A 24568-nucleotide genomic window follows, 5' to 3' on the forward strand; every position below is an offset into this window, starting at 1 on the left:
CACTAGAAAAACTTTTTTTTAATTAGACCTTAAATGACCGACGCGAACACTATGCGTAGGTATATAATATTTATTAGAGAATTATTACAATGCTACAATGAAGACGTGTAGAAGTTATCAGCTTATTTTTTTTTATGGGATAGGAGGCAAATGAGCAGACAGGTCGCCTGATGGTAAGCGATCACTGCCGCCCATTTACTCTCATTCCGAGGTCAATGTCTATTTTGAGCTAAAAAAGACTTGGCAATCGTGAACAGCAATTTTACTGACACGGCTGAGCTGATATAATTTTTGGTACCCGTATGCCCTGTCCTAACGAAGTAATATATAAGTCGTTAAAAATGTACTGACCCATTTCTTGATTCAATTAGGTTGTGTCCAGCGGAGTGGAAGGCTCGCTTTGATCGTTATGTGTGAAAATGGCGGAAAAGCCTTATGTTAGACGTTAATGTTTTGAATATGAAGGTTTCTATAAATAATAGCTGTTTCGAATATGACCCTGCCTGACCCCTGTTTCTAGACCTCTGGCCCCGTAGCCGAATGGCATTTCTCCGACGCCAAACGAAAGCGATACGCCGCTGGCTCTGTCGCGCCAATACGCAAGCGCGATAGAGATAGATATCTACTAGCGCTTCGTTTCGTGAGCGTTTCGTGAGCGATTGTGCCATTCGGCTAGCCACCCTGTCCTGTTGTCACAAATAGGTACACAATTTTATTAAGGGTCGCATCAAATCGTCTGTTACTGAATTTAGCTTTTACAATTTTGATTTATTTATGTATTTAATCTTTATTGATCAAGAGAAAGACATCGTATATTTAATAGGCGAACTGAAGGCCATGAGGCATTGTCTACCAGTTAACCACTATTAGGCAAAGCAGAAACGTTGTATTAAAGTTGTAGGTTATAAACTGAAATAGAAAAATATTTAATAATAGTTATTTGTTATACAAGGGGGCAAAGTTGTATTTTAACGCCGAGTATGGAATTGAAAAACGAGCAAGTGAAAGGATTCTATAGTTTTTTAACACACGAGAAGTAAAATACATTTGCACCCGAGTGTAACACAAAACTTTTCCCCTCACTATTGCGAGGAAACTACAACGCAAAGTTCCACAGGAGGTAAATCATCTTTATTACTAGATTCACCTACTTTTATCAATTTTAAAGCAGTTAATTTGACTTTATTCAAGGTCAAATTACTTTACCCACTAGTGGATAAAATGCGTTTTTACCCGCTGGTATTAAAGGACAAAACACGTGTTTCCGAGCTAGTGAGGGGAAAAATAATTTGATTTGTTACATCTTACTTCGAAAGTTGTAGGTGTGTTGATACAAACACATCAACACATAACCTGTGGTTGATGCAATTTTTAGTAGCAGTATAAAGATTCTGTGAATCAAAATTGTAAATGTACATTTAGTGATTGTACACTGCACAGCCCGCCAAAAATAAAGAAGAACAGCTTGTTTCTACTCCAGAGCCCCTATCTGAGCCCCTACCAATAGTTTTGATATTTCAAATTACGATATGCGACAGCGTAATACATACAACACAATATCTCTGCTTTGCCTAAAGGTTGACTGGTAGAGAATGCTGTCTGGCATTAAGTCCGCCTTTTGTACTATAAGTTTTTCTTTCTTTGTCTACAATAAAGATTAAATAAATAAATACATAGTTTACATACGCTTTATGGAAAATGTATGTAAACTGTGTAACTACCTACTGGTTCTAGGTAACTAAACGTTTGGCGTCGCTAATCACAATCCTAGACATTTTTTGACGAGCAGGTAGAAACGTCTGCAATCGATGCCACTAGGCATATAATAAATAAATAATTAAATATTAATAGGACATTCTTACACAGGTTGACTGAGCCCCACGGTAAGCTCAAGAAGGCTTGTATTGTGCGTACTCGGACAACGATATATATAATATACAAATACTTATATACATAGAAAACGTCCATGACTCAGGAACAAATATCTGTGATCTTCACACAAATTAACGCCCTTACCGGGATTCGAACCTAGGACCGCGGCTCAGCAGGTAGGGTCACTACAGAGCCAGACCGGACGTCATATAATTTTAAAAGTGTAAAATTACTGCCATGGGTGAGACTTGGAATCACGTTTTTGTACTCCAGCGCTCCGGTAACTGAGCCACAAAGACTTCAGGGAAGACAGCGTCATCATAGTCAATAGTCAAAATATTATTTATTCTAATAGGCTCAAGGTACAGCGGGACAAATCTCGACGGGGGGGCAATTTGTAATTGATCTATTTTTTCCATTATTACACTATGATGTTGAGTTCTACTTGTATCCAATGAACATGCCTACCATAATTATTATATAACCGGTGGACACTCTATTTAATATTGCAAAATATGTAAAACATGGAGAAAATGGACAGGTCACATTTGTCCCCCAGTCGAGATTTGCCCCACTAGAATAAGATACTGTCGGAAACTGGACCGGGGAGGGTCCATTAGATTCGTTATTCATCTTCGTACGGGCGGGGCAGTTAACTAGTTAATCAAACACAGCTTTTCAACACATCCTTATGTTTACTTTGTTCGCACAATAAGAAACAACAAGAACTATAAACCAAACGTAAGAAACTTAATAACATCACACCGTATTACAGAAAATAACAATTTAGTGGCCGACAGGATCGGCCCACCGATTTTTCAGCAAAAACCATCTATTTAAATAGTCATCAATGTACAATTACTTATCATCTTATTCTAAATATCAGAGCAAAGCAGTATTAGTCAATGGGACCTGTATCTACCGACCGACATCTACCTACCGTAAGAGCAATACGTATTACGTAAACATTTCTCATCACTCTCACCCAATGCATCAATTTTTCACTTTACACGGGTCTATACATACATAGTATAGTTACATTCTGTGACTCTTCCTCACAAACTCTAAAATGAATATCATTCTCCGGGAACTTTACGCAATCGAGATTCTAACGTCATACTCATGGTAAGAGCTCAAATACCTAACTACACTGTATTGTAGATGTCTATCTACACTACAGTGTAGTTAGGTATCTACACTAGTCTTAGTGTTAGACTTGAAAGCTCTTTGATCCTCTCGCCTGGGAGCTAGACAGTCTAACCTTAGACAAAACCTTGATTGCACTGAGCTTTTACATAAGCGCAGGTTTAATTACTTTGGCTTTAATTGGTTATGTAACTTTGATTTAGAAATTGATAGAGAGTTTGTAGACGACATAATAATCGAAACAGTTACTAGTAACTATACACCGTGTCCAATAAGTCCGAATACTCACATTTTACCTCAGTTCTAAAGATATAGGGATCACAGGCCATCAAATTCTTATTTAAACTAAAGAGTATATTCCTCTTAATAAAATACAAGCACAAAGTACATGAAATTTCCGAAGTGTCTAAGAAAAACAAAGAGGTAAAGTGCCAACAAAATACTTGCTCGGCACGCAGGTGACGAGTTATTTTTTATAAGGAGAATCTGTATGTGATAAAACAGACGCCACGTGTCCAAAATAAACTATTATGGGTACCGAGGATAGATAACGTTCCGGGCAACTAGAAAAATGTGCCTAGGTTCCAGAGCTCACCATCGGCCCAGGTGTGGGATGCAGTATGTAAGAGAGGTAAACTACCTTCAGTACTTACAGATAAAAGCGTTAAAATTAACGTTTCTTTCTTTAAAACCAAGGTTTTGGAGAAAAAAATGCCTTAAAGTTAAAAAGGATGCTTGGGAATGAGTATCATGTGTCCCAACAAGACGCACCTCCAGCACATTCGGCAAATGGTATTCTAGCGTAGTTTCAGACTAATTTGGCAGTTTTTTATCCGAAACATGAGTGGCCACCCAGGCCTCCAGGTTTAGGCATATTGGACTATTTTGTATGGTCATACATGCTTTGAAGACTAAATTTTTATAAAATCATAAACCTAGATCATTTCAAAAAGGTTATCGAGAGTATTTGGGATGAAATGTGAAGAAAACGGTGCGTGCCGCGTGTGATCCGTTTGAGAAGCGTTTGAGGCTGGTAAACAAGTTAATGCTGGAGTTATTCCAAAACATTTGTTGTGAATGTAGTAAATAAGAGTGCCATTCATAAAATATAATAATAATGTAGTAACTATTTGTTCATTTTGTTTTATTGGCTATTTGTGCTGTATTCAAACTTATTGGACACGGTGTAATTATAGTTTTAGTTAAAATTTGACGTTACTTAAAAAAAGTGTTTAAAAGATTTAATATTATAGTGCTTTTGTTTCTGGTATGGTACCTATTTCGCGAATGCATACATAAATTGATTCTTAACTAGATTATAGAAGTTTCATAGGACTGTGCTAATACGCGCGTATTGTAGGAACGCGTAAATGCAGCAAAAGTAACGTGTGTTAATATTAACGCATAAGAATGTAGGAAAATGTTATGAGAGAAAGAAAAAAAAAATTATTCAGAATTTTCTGAATGTAAATTTACATTTTTGTGAATATTAAGCATTAACATTACTGAAAAGGTCTGTAAGTCTATGCGCGTGTAAGCGCGTAGGTACCAACGGAAGGACCGTAGTAGTTACGCGAGTGAAACGCGCTTGTCTCAAACAGCATTAAAAAAAAACATATTAAAAAAAATTATAAAGGATATGTGTGATTTTATATATTTTTAAATATTGACCAAAGACTGCATGAATTCCTATCCGATTTCTTTCCAGTTCTTTCCCCAAGGAACTCATACATACAGTATCAAGGAACGTGCTTCCAATATTAATTCTTCATGTGGAGCAGAGCAGGGATCGGAAACTAGATTTATTCAGCAAAATAAGACAACATTCTTCACCCTCTTTTGCAGAATTACACGCTAGATATAGCATTGATGATTGTGTTTACTATGTTATGTATTGTATAATAGTATTTTATACAATCGTGATAATATAGAGCTTTTCAGTTGAGTACCTTGTTTACGCCACGAAACTTGCTGAGTGGCCTAATAGTACGGTACGAGAGTGAAAAGCTTAATTATATGTGAGTGTGTTCAGTGAAACGTCCCACTTATAACGTCTTACTTTGTAGGTTACCATTAAGGCGAGATTTACTTGTATCTTTATATGAATAAACTGACAAAACGGCTTTATAGCCGGGGAGACGTTTTCCCGTGCACACTCATATATCACTATTATACCTATACTATACTTTTTCTATGAGTCATCATGATCATCAATGGACGAACAATATCATCATTCAAATTAAAATTTATGTTAATAGCGTCGTTCACCGTTGTATCAACATCGAATTTCCTGGCAATCCATTGCTTGGAATAACTTTACTGTGATTGGTCAATAACGCGATAGATAAAAAAAATGTGTTTCAGATGCAAAAAAATTGCCAAGTATCGCATATTAGTATAGAATTTGTATGAAGTTATTTTTTAGAAATTATTACAGTTAACTAAAGTGAACTTTAACTGAGAAGTCAGCACTTATAGATTAGTCTGTGGTGTCCTAATTGACATATTAAAGTCGACGAGTAGAAAAACATTACTTTAATCATGCATGTAAAACTATTTATTCCTGCTTGTTAAAGTCAACTTTTTATTTTTATTTTACTTGTATTATTTTTCGGAGCAAAGAATTCTGTAATAGCTATAAGTGGAAACTGTTTTGGCTTATGAGTTAACTATGTTTGTTTACCTTTTAATGTATGTATGTTTGTATGTATGTGCTGTATGTTTCACAAAAAAAAAAATAAAAAAAAAATGTATAAAAGTGGGTACCTCTCATAGACATACAGGCCAATTCTAACACTGTGCTTATAAAATATTCATTAAATACTGATATCATCGGGCCATTTTTTTTTTATAAATGGGCTTACTCTTGACCACAGACTAGCCAAAGGCAAAGACGTGGCCTACGATGGAGTGAGCTCGCCCAGAAGATGCCTGTTCACTCTTGATCTGAAGGATGTATTTCGGATATCGTGTTTTTTTAACGCACGATCATGTGATGTGGTGAACGATTACGTATAAGCGTGTTTGTCTAAGTATAGGAATATAAATATGACAATTATATCAAGATTATTTCTGTTTCCCTGAAAGCATTATTGATATACGTTATTATCGTGTTACTTTTTGTCTTGAATTACTACTAAATATTTATGTAGTACTTAGTAGTAATCACTTTATTGTTTACAACAGATTTATATTACTGCTTGAATTAAAAAATTGTGTCTTATCTGAGAAAAATCTTGTCTTCTCAGTCTGAGAAAAAAACATATTTTTTATTAATCTAAAATTTTATTTTTATTTAAATAAAATCTGAATTTGTAAATAGTTTTGCTAACTGCTAAAGATGTTGATGTTTACAATTTTTTACTTCCAAATGCGATATCTTTCGGAGATAGTCTGTACTTTCAGTACCCTCAGAGTCCCCTCTGTTTAAGTATGTAAATTCCTTTGAGCCCCCTCGATTGCCTTCATCAATGATAAGATACATTGACAGGCTTCTTTAAAACACTTTTTGCGTTTCAGACTTCATTGACGGCAGTCAGTATTTTCATCAAAAAATCCATTCTAATATTATAAATGGGAAAGAGTGCGTCTCTGTTTCTTTGTCAATCTTTCACGGCAAAACGGAACGACGAATTGACGTGATTTTTTAAAGTGGAGATAGTTGAAGAGACGGAAAGTGATATAGGCTACTTTTTGTATCTTTTTCCCCTTCATTTATGGATGTTTTTATGGAGCAATCCGTAATTTTCGAATTTAGGCAAGCGATCGAGGCAAACCAAGAACAAACGGGCCTCTCGCTCGTTTTTGCCCAGAACGTGCAAGTTGTGAAATGAGCTAACTTCTGAGGTGTTTCCCTTGCGCTATGATGTGGAGTTCTTCAAGAATCAGGTATTTAGGGTTCTCAGAGGTCGGCAACGCGTAAGTGACTCCCCTGATGTTGCTTATGTCCATGGGCGGCGATGACTGCTTCCCATCACTGCCGTCCTAAGGTAAAAGGCAGCTATTCGACAAAAGCTAGTTTTGAGATAATCGCAAAAAACCTTCTTTTTTGAATTTCTACAAAACGGATTAACTTTTTTCATTATTTCTTTTTGTATATAGTAGGTATAAGTGTTTACTTATTTTAGACATTATTTGTGTGTTTGTACAGCGACTGGTTTTTTTTTAATTCGATAAAAGCCTTTTTGCATAGTATTAAGCTTCAAAAATGGTAGATATTACTAGTCAAGAAAGCGGTAAAACATGCTTTATACGGTGTTCTAATCTAGGATTTTCTCTTAAACTAGGCTATAACGCCGTATATAATCACATACTATCTTATTGCTTAGCAACAATGCCCATCTAGCACTCAAGATTCTAAGTTAAAGGCAGTATCGTAGTTATTCGGCCTTTTTAATTAGTATCCTAGTGAGTTTTCCAGATTTTCGACTATACTGCTAGTCTAAAAGAACGCATACTATCAAAAAAATCGTATATACGGCTTTATAGATTAGTATATTTGGAAGAAATTGGAACAAAATGCAAATACGTCGTTTAAAAACGTATGTATTAAAGAAACAAGAAAACGCCATTCTGTCCCTATTTACTAAAAAAAAAACTAGATCTATCGATTCTTTTTGGATAGTGATAAATATAATATAATAAACTTTTACAGTACACAATAATACCTGCTCTTTTAAATTAGTCAGTAAGTAGTCAATTATTAGTATCGAATCGTCATTTTTCCTCAAAGCCTAGATGATAAGAGTGCCGTCTGTATACTAAACATACGTGTACTAATTCGGAGTTTTGTGGAAACTTTCTTACGTTGCTAATGGAAACAAGTTAGTAAGTAATGATAAAATAGGTCAATTTCAATCAATCAATCAATCAATCAAAATATTTATTCGTAATAAACTTAAAAACTACACATTATGCATTAAGTATGACTAAAACTACAAATGTACATGGGATGGATAAGTTTATCACGAAATGGTCCCGTCTCAGCATGATGCCGACCCGGAGGTCAGCGCTGATCTTCCGACGAGACCATTTGCGAGACACGAACGCAGCCGCACGGTACGGCCCTACCGTAAGTTGAACGCGTCCTTACTGAAGGCGCCATTTTGTCTATTCCATCAATTGACATTTGCCTGATTTGCATTACTTACAACATGGCCATACCGTACAGCACAATAATAATAAATTATTACATTACGCTATGACATAGATAGTTCAACTATAAATATTAGTGGTAAATCATTAAATAATGTAAGCAAGTGATAAAAAACAGTAAAATAAATATTTGGTATTAGAAAATAAATGATTTGAAAACAACACAACGTAACATGGAGGCTTATAATTATGTACATCTAATAGCTTTCCCGTTACCAAGGAGAAAGTTTAGGTAAAAAAATTAAGTGAAGTGATCATATCAAGTTTATATTATGCACACTACGGAAGATATAAAGAGAACAAAACACGGCTTTAAAGACAATTACAGGATAGAAACATAACCTCAAATATGGTACAGAAGAAACAGACTAATCAAAACTATGAAAGGACACGAACATTTACATTACATTTGATAGTGAGGAAAGGACAGAAAAACAGGTACGCACTATTTAATATGTTAACATGTAACAGAGATCGAACATCAGACATAACTTGTGTCATGCCGTAATACTTCCTGTGACTGCTGGTGTTTGAGTATAATTTCTTTAAATTTGGTTTTAAAACTTGTTACACTTTGTAGGTTCCTGAGGGGCGGAGGAATGATGTTCCAGCACTTGGTCGCATTGTACTTGAAGCTGCCACGAAAAGCCGCAGTCGCATGCCGAGGAGTTATCAGCTGTATACTACAAGTGCGTACTGCAAGAGACCTGCGAGTGGACATCCATGACAGCTTTTCGAAGAGATATAAAGGGGATTTATGTTTTACTATGCCAAAAAGAAGACTGGCCAGATGAAGTTTGCGACGGTGAAGCATTTTAAGAATATTGTGCTTATTCAAAAATGGCGTGACATGAGCTCTTGGTGGTACATTGAAACAGAAGCGGGTACAGGCATTCTGTACTCTTTGAATAAGCCGTTTTGTTTTTGATAGGAGCCGAGGGCCATACACTAAATCCATGTAATTTAATTTAGACAGAACTAGTGTTTCAATCAATTGAATGCGCAAGGTTTCGTTAATAAAAGGCCGTATGTTGTAGAGTAGTTTAAGTCTAAAGAAACAGGTCCTGACAGATTCCGCAACATGCTTCTCAAATCTTAGTTCGCTGTCCATAACTAATCCCAGGTTACGAGCCTCATAAACTCTTTCTATTAGTTCACCTGATAACATTACGTCTCTAGTTGGTCTGATCTTGTTTAACTGAGTTTTGGTGCCAAATATAAGGTATTTAGTTTTAGTTGGATTGAGCATTAGACTATTATCTAATGCCCAAGATGCTATATTTGCCAGGTCCATATTGAGTTTATTTATAGCACTATCTATTTCCGAGGGTTTGCAAGTGATATATATCTGAATATCATCAGCATAAATATGATATTTACAATATGTAATGCGAGAGCTGATGTCCGCTGTATATAAAATGAAGAGGATCGGACCGAGTATTGATCCTTGTGGCACACCTCTAGAAAGATCAATATTATCTGAAACTTTAGTGGATCCATCACTTGTGCACAGTTTCACATACTGGTGCCGCTTGGTGAGATAACTGTAAAACCAACGCAGGGCACTATTATCTAGTCCGTAATAGCTAAGCTTCGACAGTAACAGATCTATATTAATACAGTCAAATGCCCTAGAGAAATCAAGCAGCACAAGCAGCGTGCACATGCCTTTATCCTGTGAACAGAGTATGTTGTCGGTAACGTCAAGAAGCGCTGTCACTGTGCTGCGGCCTTTCCTGAATCCCGACTGTACATCAGGCAAGACATTGTTTTTCTCTATGTAGTCATTTAGCTGTGTGCATACAATTTTTTCCAGTATCTTGGACATACATGGTAATAGGCTAATGGGTCTCAGGTCCTTTAATTCAGATGGGTTGGAGATTTTTGGCAGTGGGCGCACAATAGCTGTTTTCCAATTCTCAGGAAAAGTAGAGGTTGCAATGGAAGTATTTATTATATTAGTTATTAAGTCTATAGTATATGGAAAGGTCATTAAAAGCATTTTTAAATTAATTAAGTCATGCCCTTCCGCGTTGGACTTGAGACTCGAGACAGTTTTTAGCAGTTTATCTGGACTCACTGGCTGAATAAGAAATTTAGACTGGTTGTGCCTGTGAAACTCAAAGTATGTCAACTGCGAGATAGTCACCTGTGATGCAATAGGTAAGTCCAAAAAATGGCTATTTATAACGTTAGGGTCATTGAAAGTAGAAGGCAGATCTGCTTCAGTTTTTGGCAAAATATTGGTTTTTAAATTTTTCCAGAGAGATTTTGGATCTTTAATTTTATTATTTATGTTGTGCCGAAAAAAAGCCGCCTTTTCATTATATATAGCAGCATTAACTGTTGACTTTAGGTCCTTGTAGTACAGTTTTTTATTCTCAGAACCAGTTTTATGATAATCTGCAGCAGCCTGATCACGCAAACGCATCATTAATTTCACTGTGTCAGTGATCCAGGGATATGATGGGCCCTTTATTGTAGAAGTTATCAAGGGTGCATGTAAGTCAAAGATATACAATATGTACCTGGTCATTTCCTCTACTTTTTTATTCACATCTGGCAGCAAACACATCAGGTCCCAACTAATACTACGCATATCAGTATCGAACAGAGAGAGATTAATGTTATTAATGGGTCTGTGCAGTATAGTGCAGGGTTTCGGTTTGTTCCGCTTTATTGCGAACTCACACATAATAATACAGTGCCCTAAGAGGGACCCTACATGCTCAATATGTGTTTTCTTGGCATGTAAATCTGTGCAAACCAAGTCAATTAGAGTCTGGCTACTATTTGTGAAATGTGTTGGGTCAGTTATTACCTGTGTTAAATTAAAACTGGATAAGAAATTGTTAAATTTACATGTTTTTATGTCATTGTCAATAAATAAATTAATATTAAAGTCACCTAGAAGTATAATTTGGTCATAACTGGTTAATGAGCTAATTGTGTCAGATATGCCGTCTAAAAATAAATCTACGTCCTGCCATGGTGGACGATACGCTGTACCTACCACAATTTTTTTTTTTTTTTTTTTTTGTTATTTTGCTTTGAAAAAAAGGTCAATTTTTATATCATATGTCATATGTCAATCTATCGCGTCACTTCTGAGAATTTGAAGTGTGGGGTGCTTCGGGTGTAATGATAACTCAGAAGTCGAGTCAATACTCTTCCTTTATTCAATAAAAATCGTGCTTATATACTATCCTGGTCACAGTCAATAGTCATTCCCATCTGTTTTAACATTACATTTTATTGTATGTTTTATGACCAATAATCATTACTTTAATTATACCATAAACTTTATGATTACTTATAATTACATCGTAAAACTCTATGATCCATAACACACAGCTGCATGAGCATAGGGTTGTCACTCTGTATGAGATGAGTTATGTATCATCAGGGTTGTCACACTACACTACAGCTTTCCCCTTTTTTTGAGTCAAAAATAGTTGGAGTATACATGACAACTGTTTTTGGCTTTTTACTTTTTTTTTACTGGGATACATTAGTTGGTCCTTATGTGGTAAAGGATATAAATTGTTCTTATTGCTAAATAATCTAGATGCTATCTTGTGCAATTGGAGATTGTTTTTTTTAGCAATTCCTTACTTGGATGGTGTCATCTGATCATAATATGTTTTAATTTTACTAATGACATTATTCATAAACACTTTACAATCTTCCATTAGATCTGTTGTCTTTGCCTGTCATATTGACTTCTGTATTTATTTGAAAGGGATAAAAACAATTTTAACCGTATTTTTGTGTGCAGACTAAATGCATCACAAACGGTAAGGGTACACAACGCATTTTCATTTATAGCTATTATTACTCAGCTCAATACATATTTATTTGCTCAGGATACAAGAAAAAAAAAATATCGCTCACACTGGCGATTACAATAATTATACTCTAGTATATTTCATACATTCAGGCATTGCTTTTAAACGCATCACACAATACTATTTGTGTGTGTCCATAGGTCTCCACGATTGATTCTCGATCGAATCATGGTCAGCCGTCAAGGATATCGTACCTGCTTGTATCCTGGCGTACCCTGGCTATGTATCGCCCAAAGCCTCTCGGGCTACCGATGGTGCGATAGACATACCTATTTTTAATCAATTACCTTCATTTTTTTGCTTTCATAAACAAATACCTAATTCAAAAACATCCATGTACAAGAAGATTTCAGAAACTTAAAGTGGATCAGGCTAAGCGTTCTTGAAAATCCTGTCTGTCTTAGTTTACAAAACACTAAGTAGGTAATTTAATCTGGATGGCATTATATTAAATCAATTTGAACTTAAAAAAAAATCTGAACATTGTTATACCAAGAAACGATTTTTTCATGACATTAAATTGAAATAACTCAAAGGGTCTTAACTAAGATTATAATAATATATTAATATAGTTTTTTTTTGGCAGTTAAAAATTAAACTTTTATTTAAATATAAGAACTTATTAAAAAAGTATATAGAAAACTTAATAAGGAAAAAAGAAACATTGCTAGTGTAAATTGTACGCTGGTGACGTAATAACACAGGTTATATTATACCGTGTGGTCCATGGCTGGAGCGGGTACGGTGCGCGGTGCTGCGCTGCGGGCTGCGGGACGTGGGTCGACGATGCTGCGGTGGACTGGCTCGGCACGCATAATCACTTGTCGTCGGCCGCCTTGTTGTCGGTGCTGCTGGTATACTAGCTGCGGCGAGGCTTAGCGTGGCTTGGTGACTTAGCGGCGCTCGGCTTACGCATGGTCGGCTGGGGCGACGTGGTAGCTGGGTGATACAGTCTCAGAGCGTGCGCCGTGGAGGCTGAGCTGGCGCGGTTGTAGTTCGGAGTGCGCGGGCGGGGTGGGCTGCCTCGAGCAGATGGTTAGTGCTCGAGCAGCCCGACTGGCAGGGTCGCCATGAAGTGTGGGGTGCTTCGGGTGTAATGATAACTCAAAAGTCAAGTCAATACTCTATCTTTATTCAATAAAAATCGTGCTTATATACTATCCTGGTCACGGTCAATAGTCATTCCCATCTGTTTTAACATTACATTTTATTGTATATTTTATGACCAATAATCATTACTTTAATTATACCATAAACTTTATGATTATTTATAATTACATCGTAAAACTCTATGATCCATAACACACAGCTGCATGAGCATAGGGTTGTCGCTCTGTATGAGAGTTATATATCATTAGGGTTGTCACACTACACTACAAATTGGAGGCAAAATAAATTATAATTATGTAATTTTAATGCCAAGATGAGAGGTAGAACAACAACGGGTTTTAATTGTGACCAATCTATCTGCAAAGGATTTGGATGACTATGAAATTGGCCGCACAAGATGTGAGTTAGAAAGCAGTTTACACTACCTACTACCAAATGGTTTCGCATGAATTATACATACAGTTTAGAAGAATTTCATGGTCGCTCCAAAAATCTGGCTCTTTTCTATAAAAAAATTTAGAGAAAAAGATAATATAATTATTATGTGACGAACAGTTTGCAAACAAAAAACAATTTTAACAATTTCTATTAGAGATTGTGCGAATATGTAGCAATAGTTCAGTAAGCTAAAGAGCGTTATTCACTGCGGCTGGTTATATACATGAAACAAATACATCCAAAACGCATCCAAGCAGTTTGGCAAGCAATTTGTCCATTCGTTTTTTGTTTAAGGAAACTTACATTCCTAGATTTACAAGAAGGAATGCCTTCATAAGCAGGTTCTGCTTAAGTATATGAAAGTACAGGGATCAAATATTCTTCTGGTCCGATTAAGCTGCTTTTCACTACGCTCGCCAAGTACCGGTCTGGTATCAAGAGAATGATGTCGAGTTTGTTGCGAAAACATTAAATCCGTCGAACTACCCTGAAATGAATTAAGCTAAGAAACAGATAACATCGAGCAATTCAGAAATGACTGGATTAGTAACCATAAAAATCTTCAACAATGTTACAATACAAAAATTGCGATCCAAAAGTTTATAGAGAGTATCAAAATCAAAGTCAATCAAAATAATTAGTTATAAATTGAATTCGACTACAACAAAATAGTCATTTAATGGATTTTCTGGAAACAGTGGCAGATGACCCCGTAAGTTTATTATATAGGCCTAACTTTCACACGAACATGCCTATGCTTTTTGATACTGGTTATCAAAAATATGGTTATTTTCATATTCAATTTCCTGTTATATTCATATTAATATTCCATGTTTGTAAAATAAAACATAGTTGAAAATGTAGACTACTGCCAATACTTCTCCTTCTTATTCCTCATACCCTTATCACAGAACAGGTCTTTCTCTTTCATTCTCCTCTTTCGTCATCTCAACACTCATATCTTTCTCTCTAATATCCTATTTCACATAATCCATTCATCGTTGTTTGGATTTACCCCTCCCTCTCTATATCAACATTCATCTCTAACGTTCTCATTCATTAATTGCAAATTATTTACTTGTTTTACTGTAAATTAAACCAAAAAGGATAACGTTAAATACTTAAACCGTGGAATATTAATATACCTCATATTATATAGTGTTTGCTGCAAAAAAAACTATATACGAACAACTTTCCCACCGCAAACTACGCTAAAAAGACGTATTTGCTTTCGAGCAATAATATCAGAAAATCGAGTTAAATGTTTGTATCTCGAATAAAAATGACAATAGAAATGATGTAGGAAATGTAAACAATAGTTATTATTGTTAAAACGTATCAAAAATGCAATCATTCAGTATTTTTCCTAACTTCGTTTGGTTTCGATCAATATTTCGCGCGAAAAAAGCCAGCTGCGCTCTCGTACTGTCAGCCACAAGCTGCGCCGGTGCTCGCAGCTCGTCACTGATGGCTTTTCCATAGCATAAAGTATCTTTCGGCTGGCGGGTGGATTGACAATGGTTGGAGCATATACTGTTTTATAGGCTAGTTTGCAGCACTTTCACTCATTTTAAAAGTTTTTTTACGTTTAATATGACACCCATACAAAATAAGAAGAACGTATAACACTTATTCGTTTTTATAGACTAATATTGTGTTGTAAAACAATCGAGCGATACTAGGCTTAAATGACGTATTTGACATTTTTTACAGAAAAAATGTATATACGCTTTTTTAGACTAGTATCAGTTAAAAAAAATTATCAAAATCCTACGCTAAAACTACGTATAACGTCTTGTACGTATTTTTAGCCTAGTTTTTCACTTTTACGTACTTTTAGGCTAGTAATACTGGATAACATGTCAACCTAACCAGAGCGTAAAAAAACGTATATCTGCATATACGTTGATTTAGCTTAGTTTTGTTAAATAGCTGCTTTTTTGGCTAGGAAATCTTGGAAAATTAGTGCAAATACTGCCTTTTTAGAGAAATTTTCTCGGAAACTAGGCAACATATCGAAAAACGGAAAAAAGTGGTCGATGCAGCTTAACCTGTACATTACGAATATTACAATAAGTCAATTTCGGCAAAATGTCGAATAGCTGCCTTTTACCTTAGGACGGCAGATCAGGCGGCTCGTCTACTAGTTTGCTGCCTATTTCATAAAAAAAAGCAAACCCGCGGGCAAAACTACTACTACTAAATTTAATAGGATTTAAATTTTCGACCTCCGGATTGAAAGATGGACGTCAGATCTAATTTATCACCACCGCTCCCTTCCGCATAATATACACCGTGAGATCGAATGGACCGACAGATTTCATAGTGGTATTCTATTTTTTGTAGGCCGTTATTCTTTTAGCGATGATTATGACGTTTCTAGTTAAAGTTTGTTAAATATTATAGGAATAATATTTAACTCCAATTGGTCACTAGTTTACACACACAAACTAAATACCTATTATTTTGCCGAATTTAATATAGAAATTTTTGCTCCATATGACATAATGATATGGTTTAAAGTATGTGAGGTCACTTAAGGCCAAGGCGTAATAGCATTCAGCTATAACTTGACATAAGTATGGCACTTATTCCGAAATTTGCATTGTGAATTTAACAAGTTCGACTTGTTGCGGTTTATCCGTTTGAATCAGCCAAACGTATGTTTAAAACAATATGTGTCAGGTTGTTTTTATAAAATCGACTTGTTGATTCAAATATAGGTATTGCCGATTCAAATGACAAGTAGCTTGTTGTTTGAACCAAAGAGCACGTAGGCGCTATTTTAACCAAAAAACTTGTTGAACGAACATGAAAACTGGTTGTATTTTCTCTCAGTGCATCAATACACATTTTGAAAAAAAAATTGAAGGTATCATCAATGTAGTTATGATAGTATATAATAGGTGGCGCTAAAAAATCGAGATACGATTCTTAGAAGATAACAAGATATTACAGTGCTGTATTGTCTTGTTTGCCATTGCTAGTAAATAATATAATTAGATATAGAACCTTATGTATTAGGAGCCTCGTCTGCCAACAAACCATACTCTGGTTTGGCAGAAGTTAAAGTTTAGTTTTAAGTTTTAGTTTTGAATAAACATTTATTTCATTTCATTATTTCATTTCATTTCATTAGTATGAAGTATGTAAATCCTATATAAATAATCCTTGCTTTTAATTAAATTGTCAATAAGTATTACATTTGACGCTTACGGGATTCATGTAAAAACATGCTACCAAAGTCGAGGCGGTTCAAACGAAAAGCTCTCGGAGAAATTACCCATAAATAATTGCATTAAAATTATTATTTTCAATATTGTAGGAACACGCGGACTATTTTTGATTCCGCTTTCATCTAAATATCAGTTGAAGCTTATTTTGTTGATGGAACTATGGTTCAAATGACGAGATGTTACAGCTATAAGTGGGTCAGTGGGCCAGGCTATTTTGTAACTTTGATGAGAAAGGCTTACCCAACTTAAATTGTGCTGACGCGGCGTTTAAGCGGCGATGTTGTAAAAACACTTGGATATCTGCAGGAAAATACGGTTTTGAACCTTTAGACCGCTGAGTGACAGTTTCTCTGTTCGTAATAGTCATTTTCTTCTGCAAAATGAAAAAATGCTGGGAGCAGTTAGAAGCGCTACGAAGTATTTTTTAGGGTTCCGTACCTCAAAAAAAGAAAACCGTAACCCTTATAGGATGACTCGTGTGTCTGTCTGTCCGTCTGTCACAGCCAATTTTTTTGAGCAAGTTTTACTATCTAAATATATAAAAGAAGAAGCTGACTGACTGACATATCAACGCACAGCCGAAACCGCTGGTCCTAGAGATTTCAAATTTGGCACGTAGGTTCCTTATGTAGTGTAGAGGAGCACTAAGAAAGGATTTTCCAAAATTCACCTCCTAAGGGGGTCAAATGGGGGTTCAAAGTTTGTATGGGGAAACAAGATTAGTTTGACTATTTTATTCGAAACTTCACAGGAAGATTCCTTAAGACATATGACTGAATACGTGTTTCAGGTTTTTTGAAAATTTAACCCCTAAAAGGGTGAAAAGGGGGTGATAAAGTCAAAAAATCAATATGGGTATCGTTTTTATGGTTTATCGGGTCGCTGATCACGATAAATACAACGTTTTTAAAATCTAACGAGGCGGAAGTGAAATACCTTCTCCCCTGTTGTGGTGCAATGGGGTTTAAATATCAAAAATATATATAAAAGAAGATATTGACTGACTGACTGACATATCAACGCACAGCGGAAAACCGCTGGTCCTAGAGATGTCAAATTTGGCACGTAGGTTCCTTATATAGTGTAGAGGAGCACTAAGAAAGGATTTTTCAAAATTCGCCTCTTAAGGGGCTCAAATGGGGGTTCAAAGTTTGTACGGGGAAACAAGATTAGTTTGACTATTTTATACGAAACTTCACAGGAGGATTCCTAAAGACATATGACTAAATACATGTTTCAAGTTTTTTGAAAATTTGACCCCTAAAGGGGTGCAAAGGGGGTAATAAAGTCAAAAAATCAATATGGGTATCGTTTTTATGGTTTATCGGGTCGCTGATCACGATAAATACAACGTTTTTAAAATCTAACGAGGCGGAAGTGAAATACCTTCTCCCCTGTTGTGGTGCAATGGGGTTTAAATATCAAAAAAATATATAAAAGAAGATATTGACTGACTGACTGACATATCAACGCACAGCCGAAACCGCTGGTCCTAGAGATGTCAAATTTGGCACGTAGGTTCCTTATATAGTGTAGAGGAGCACTAAGAAAGGATTTTTCAAAATTCGCCTCCTAAGGGGCTCAAATGGGGGTTCAAAGTTTGTATGGGGAAACAAGATTAGTTTGACTATTTTATACGAAACTTCACAGGAGGATTCCTAAAGACATATGACTAAATACATGTTTCAGGTTTTTTGAAAATTTGACCCCTAAAGGGGTGCAAAGGGGGTAAAGTCAAAAACACAATATGGGTATCGTTTTTATGGTTTATCGGGTCGCTGATCACGATAAATACAACGATTTTAAAATCTAATGAGGTGGAAAATAAATTTTCTCCCCTGTTGTAGTGCAATAGGGTTAAAATATCCAAAATAGCCATAAGAGGAGCACTAAGAAAGGATTTTTCAAAGTACACCTCCTAGCATGATAATTTGACAGGGGCAAGGATAGGGACAGGGATAGGGACAGGGACAGGGACAGGGACAGGAACGGGATAGGGTTACGGTTACGGTTAGGGATAGGGATAGGGATAGAAATAGGAATAGGGGACGGGGACGGGGATAGGGATAGGGGAGGGACGGGGATAGGGATAGCGGAGGGACGGGGATAGGGATAGGGGTAGGGATAGAAATAGGAATAGAGGACGGGGATAGGGATAGGGGAGGGACGGGGATAGGGATAGGGATATAAATAGGGATAGAAATAGGAATAGAGGACGGGGATAGGGATAGGGGAGGGACGGGGATAGGGATAGGGATAGGGATAGAAATAGGGATAGAAATAGGAATAGGGGACGGGGACGGAGATAGGGATAGGGGAGGGACGGGGATAGGGATAGGGGAGGGACGGGGATAGGGATAGGGATAGGTATAGATAGCGATAGAAATAGGGATAGGAATAGGGGACGGGGACGGGGATAGGGATAGGGGAGGGATGGGGATAGGGATAGGGGAGGGATGGGGATAGGGATAGGGATAGGTATAGATAGGGATAGGGATAGAAATTGGGATAGGGATAGAAATAGGGATAGGAATAGGGGACGGGGATAGGGATAGGGATAGGGGAGGGATGGGGATAGGGGTAGGGATAGGGATAGGGATAGGTATAGGGATAGGGATAGGGATAGGGATAGGGATAGGGATAGGGATAGGGATAGGGATAGGGATAGGGATAGGGATGGGGATAGGGATAGGGATAGATAGGGATAGGGATAGAAATAGGGATAGGAATAGAGGACGGGGACGGGGACGGTGATAGGGATAGGGGAGGGACGTGGACAGGGACGGGACGGGGACGGGGACGAGGACAAGGATAGAGATAGGGACGGGGATAAGAATAGGGATTTTGGTCGGAATAATCGGTCGGTAATCGATATCTAGGCAGTGTAAAATGCAGGTGGCTCAGTGGGAAGGGATTAGTAAGTAGGCATCGGCGAGTATCCTGCATCCGTGATAACTATTATATTCAATGTGCTGTAAGAAGATCGTTGTTTGCTTGCCTTTTATATGTTTACGTTTGCAATAAGTATAAGCAAAATGGAAAAAATTGTAAACGATAATGCAAGGAAGAACTTTTTACCCTACCGACCTACCGACCATACTGGCTATGTGGGTTGTATGAAGTTTCCCCAGTATAAATATTTATATAGGTAAATTCATACATATTCGTACCTACTACCTACGCTGTGGTCGCTGTGTAACAATTCTACAATCATTGCAAGAATTTCTTTTAAAACAATAGTAGTATGTGTAAGGTACAGTCAGCCAAAAAGCAGTGTAAGGTTCTTGGCTGACCGTACAGGAAATAGATCAGTTACAATGGCCCCCCAGTCGAGAATTGCCCCGCTTTACCTTAATCGAAATAATCGCGGACAGATGTACCTACAAAGAAACCTACGGATCCAAATGAAAATCTTATTTTTTGTAAACGTTTCAATAAGAATACTTTTATTACGCGGGCGAAGCCGCGGGTAAAAGCTAGTATATTATAATCAAATTTGCAGAGCAAGAAAATAAATGAAATTTCCATTGAAAACATTGATCTCTATCTTTAGCGATAAGACCGCTTGTTGTCTACCCTAGTTAAAGTTGTGTGCTTAATTTTTTGATGTCATCTTGTATAATATGGGTGAGCAATAAATAATATTTGTGTTGACGACCGGTCTGGCTCAGTCGGTAGTGACTCTGACTGCTGAGCCGCCATGGTCCTGGGTTCAAATCCCGGTAAGGGCATTTATTTGTGTGATGAGCTGCACAGGTATTTGTTCCTGAGTCATGGATATTTTCTATGTATATAAGTATGTATTTATCTATTTCAGAATGTATATCGTCGCCTAGCACCCATAGTACAAGCTTTGCTTAGTCTGGGGCTAAGTTGATCTGTGTAAGGTGTCCCCCAATATTTATTTATTTATTATATCTGTTTTCAGCCAAATTGTTAAACATGGTGATTTTTTACTAAAAATGCTTTGATATGCCTACAACTTTTCTGCGTTGCCTAATAGTTGACTGGTAGACAATGTCTTATGGCATTGAGTTCGCCTATTGTATGATATTATTTCTTTTGTGCAATAAATATTATATAAATAAAAAAGCTGTGGCCTTAGGTCTAAACCTAATACAATTTACAAATTTGACCCCACACTGAGAGAAATTTGCATTGTGAATTTAACAAGTTCGACTTGTTGCGGTTTATCCGTTTGAATCAGCCAAACGTATGTTTAAAACAATATGTGTCAGGTTGTTTTTATAAAATCGACTTGTTGATTCAAATATATTGCCGATGCCGATTCAAATGACAAGTAGCTTGTTGTTTGAACCAAAGAGCACGTAGGCGCTATTTTAACCAAAAAACTTGTTGAACGAAAATGGTTGTATTTTCTCTCAGTGCATAATCTCCGCTTGTATTGAATGAATAAACATTGAATACTTAGATTGGATATCCCATAAAAAGCTCCCAAGGCCCAATCAGCTAATAGGCCTCACTATCAATTAGTTTCGGCTAGCTGTCCCCATTAGCTGAAGGAAAATTAGAGCTTCAAATGTCCGAACACGAGACGACTCATTTGGGTACGAGTATTTAAACCCCCGAATTCTGATTCGTGCTTGGATTGAACGGGCTACGTAGGCAAATGCACAAATGCTTACGATAATATCGTTTTCGTAGCTAGCTATCTCTATCGCTCTTCCGTATTGGCGCGACAGAGCAAGGCTGCGTTTCCATTGGCGCCTAGCGTCAACGATTGTCATGTCATGACCCTGACCCTACCTGTGAAGCCTATGATTTTAGATCGTAGTCTCGGAAAGAGAATTTATTTGTGAGATGAGTGAATTTTTTCCTGTGTCTTGTTCTCTAGACCAATCGATCAACCTAGTTGTCTGGGTGAACTATCGAACAATTTGTGTGGTAACACTCTTTGTACTATAAGGCTTATATTGACCGGGATATAAACCGTGATTACCTTTTTGATTTTTATTCAGGTCCCGATATTTCGACGCAGTTGCATGCATCATAATCACGGGAAACTAAAGACGGCGGGAGGGTGGAAGTTGCGTAGACAGCGCGCGATCTACCCTCATTCGCGCGCGTCGGCTGCGTTCACTCTTACGCCGTGGCTTGGGTGGGCGACGGTCGCGCGACGGCGATGCGACGCATACGAAATCAAACCTTATCGATATGGAAGTACGAGTATGAGACGCGACGGTCGCGCGACCGTCGCCCACGCAAGACACGGCGTTAGCGTTACCACTGGTCGCGTTCACACTCGTTGGTCTGTCCAAACACACTACACTCACCGTGTCAATATAAGTCTTATGAAACTAACCGTGAATCATTAAAAACTCTTACTCTTAAAAATAACCTGTATGTAGAGATTGGAGTACAGCATCTAGATGATTTATTAAACTTCATCAAATATCCTCACATGACCTGATTCCATGTATAGAGTCTTCGAGCCATTATTACATCGTAATCGTTTTTAGACATTTTGCCCCCGATATAAAGACGACACATACGCTGAATAGCGTTGACGACATTAAGGATAAAGATGTCCAATTCAAAAGATCCACTTCACGGTAATCAATCACGGAAGGTTTCACAACTTAACATCCAGTCTATCCTTAAACTTGATTTGTATACAACTCTGTAGATATCGCGTCTCCAAAAATATTGGATGCTTTATATAGGATGCGCACTTTCGCTTAGCTTTTATGCTGCTTAAGATATTAAACCGTAAAGTTTTTGGAGTGCGGTCGACCGCGAGTATAAAGTACCTATAAGTTTGTCTTTCAAGGTCTCCATTTTGTAATTAGAGTGGTCTGGCTTAGGCATAGAAGGCCGTGACCTTTCCCGTTGACATTGGGTTTTACTGTCCTTTCTTTGACTTTGTGTCTTATAAAATTTAAGTAGGCTGTTACATGCTAGATTTTAAGGGGTCATCAACTCAGCATATTGGGCCATTTGGAAGAACAAATCTTCTGAACAAGAGTATTCTTCTACGATGTGGTGATTTAGAATCAAACTACCAAAATAAAATACCATTGCGGACGTGATTGGGGGTGACTCACACTGAGAAAGAATGGTACGAATTGAACGGTAATTAAGAGTTTTGAAGGATTCTTGGTTAGTTGAATTAGCCTTATACTCGTATTGACCGAGATATAAGCCGTGATTACTTTTTGATTTTTGTCGAGCTCCCGATATTTTTCGATGCATATCATTTGCCAGTCGCTTTTCGGTGAAGGAAAACATCGTGAGGAAACCGGACTAATTCCAGTAAGGCCTAGTTATCCTTTGGGTTGGAAGTTCAGATGGCAGTCGCTTTCGTAAAAAGTAGTGCCTACGCCAAATCTTGGGATTAGTTGTCAAAACGGACCCCAGGCTCTTATGAGCCGTGCCGGGATAATGCAAGGAGGATGATGATCGTGGTCAAGATAAGTTTATCATGTTATTTCTGACTAAAAATAAATAAATAAATAAATATTATAGGACATTCTTACACAGATTGACTGAGGCCCACGGTAAGCTCAAGAAGGCTTGTGTTGCGGGTACTCAGACAACGATATATATAATATATAAATACTTATATATATAGAAAACATCCATGACTCAGGAACAAATATCTGTGCTCATCACACAAATAAATGCCCTTACCGGGATTCGAACCCGGGACCGCGGCGTAGCAGGCAGGGTCACTACCGACTGCGCCAGACCGGTCGTCAATAAAATAAAGTATTATCAGCCTTTTGTTTTTTTTTATGTTGAACGGTATTATTATACTTGTAATAACATGAGTAAGAACGATAATTTTCGTTACGAATTGAATGAAGCTAAATTATTCAACCCTAACAAAGAAACTAGCACGTCAGTTTCCTTTTAGTTTTTCGTCATGTGTCAAGTGGAATGACACAAACTGAAATTTCCTTTTCCATGCGAACATTTCAGCCCCATATTTAGCATTTCAAATTGAAATAAAACCAATTTAAGTGCAAAGTCACTGAAATAAATCTCATTTCATGTGAAAATTTATTCAGGCTCCAAAAAAACCTTACTCCATCGACTATTCGATTACTTTTTTAATATTCTAACAGGAAAATGCCTTGTAAAATTTGTTTCCTTCAAGGCCATATGTTATTGGAGCAATGAATCAAAGTAATATTTCCACAGTGAAATGCAAATGATTTCAAACGGTCGCACTTTATTCAAACACAGAGACCGATTCGGTTTTTGTAATTTGATATGTAGGCCAATAACATTTAAGGGTAACAAAGTCTTTATTTACATGAACATATTTACATAATTATATAAGAAACTAAGACTAAACTTAAAAACTAGCTAATGTCTAAAATAGGCCGTTGAGGCATTGTACCAAGGATACTGTCGACATTTTGTCGTTGTATCGCAATGCTGATACGTTGTGCGAGGAAGTCGCCAGCTCTCCGGTCACCAGTTACCTCAACAACAACTTGAACAACTTGTTCGCGCTGGGATCCCATGGACCTAGAGTTTCTATGCCAAAAGGTACAAAAAGGTATTCTTTACCAAGGCTTTTGTATTTTAGATTGAAGTAGATTGCGACATTAAAATTGAATCCAATGTCCTTATTATACAAGTTAGGTCTTTGAACTGCTTCCAAACGAGCGCGCGCTTTGTTTGATAGGGTAGGGCACAGCGGATATTTTATATCATTCCAAATCTAAAGCAGAGCTTAACTGGGGATGTACTGTACGTTTCAGGAAACTGTAGCCAAAGTAACACTATAGTGAC

General features: G+C 37.1%; 1 protein-coding gene and 1 long non-coding RNA gene across 2 annotated transcripts in view; one reads left to right on the forward strand and one right to left on the reverse strand.

Moving 5' to 3' along the window:
* LOC125234996 (hemicentin-2-like) overlaps nucleotides 1–24568 on the reverse strand; it is a 678208-nt gene that overhangs the window by 412306 nt on the left and 241334 nt on the right. The window lies entirely within an intron of this gene.
* Nucleotides 8470–10357, forward strand: LOC125234997. Its single transcript, XR_007178032.1, has 2 exons — nucleotides 8470–8610; nucleotides 8753–10357. It is a non-coding gene; the product is annotated as an uncharacterized LOC125234997 (long non-coding RNA).

This window comes from Leguminivora glycinivorella, chromosome 16 (genome assembly GCF_023078275.1).
Source record: "Leguminivora glycinivorella isolate SPB_JAAS2020 chromosome 16, LegGlyc_1.1, whole genome shotgun sequence".
Classification (NCBI taxonomy): Eukaryota; Metazoa; Arthropoda; class Insecta; order Lepidoptera; family Tortricidae; genus Leguminivora; species Leguminivora glycinivorella.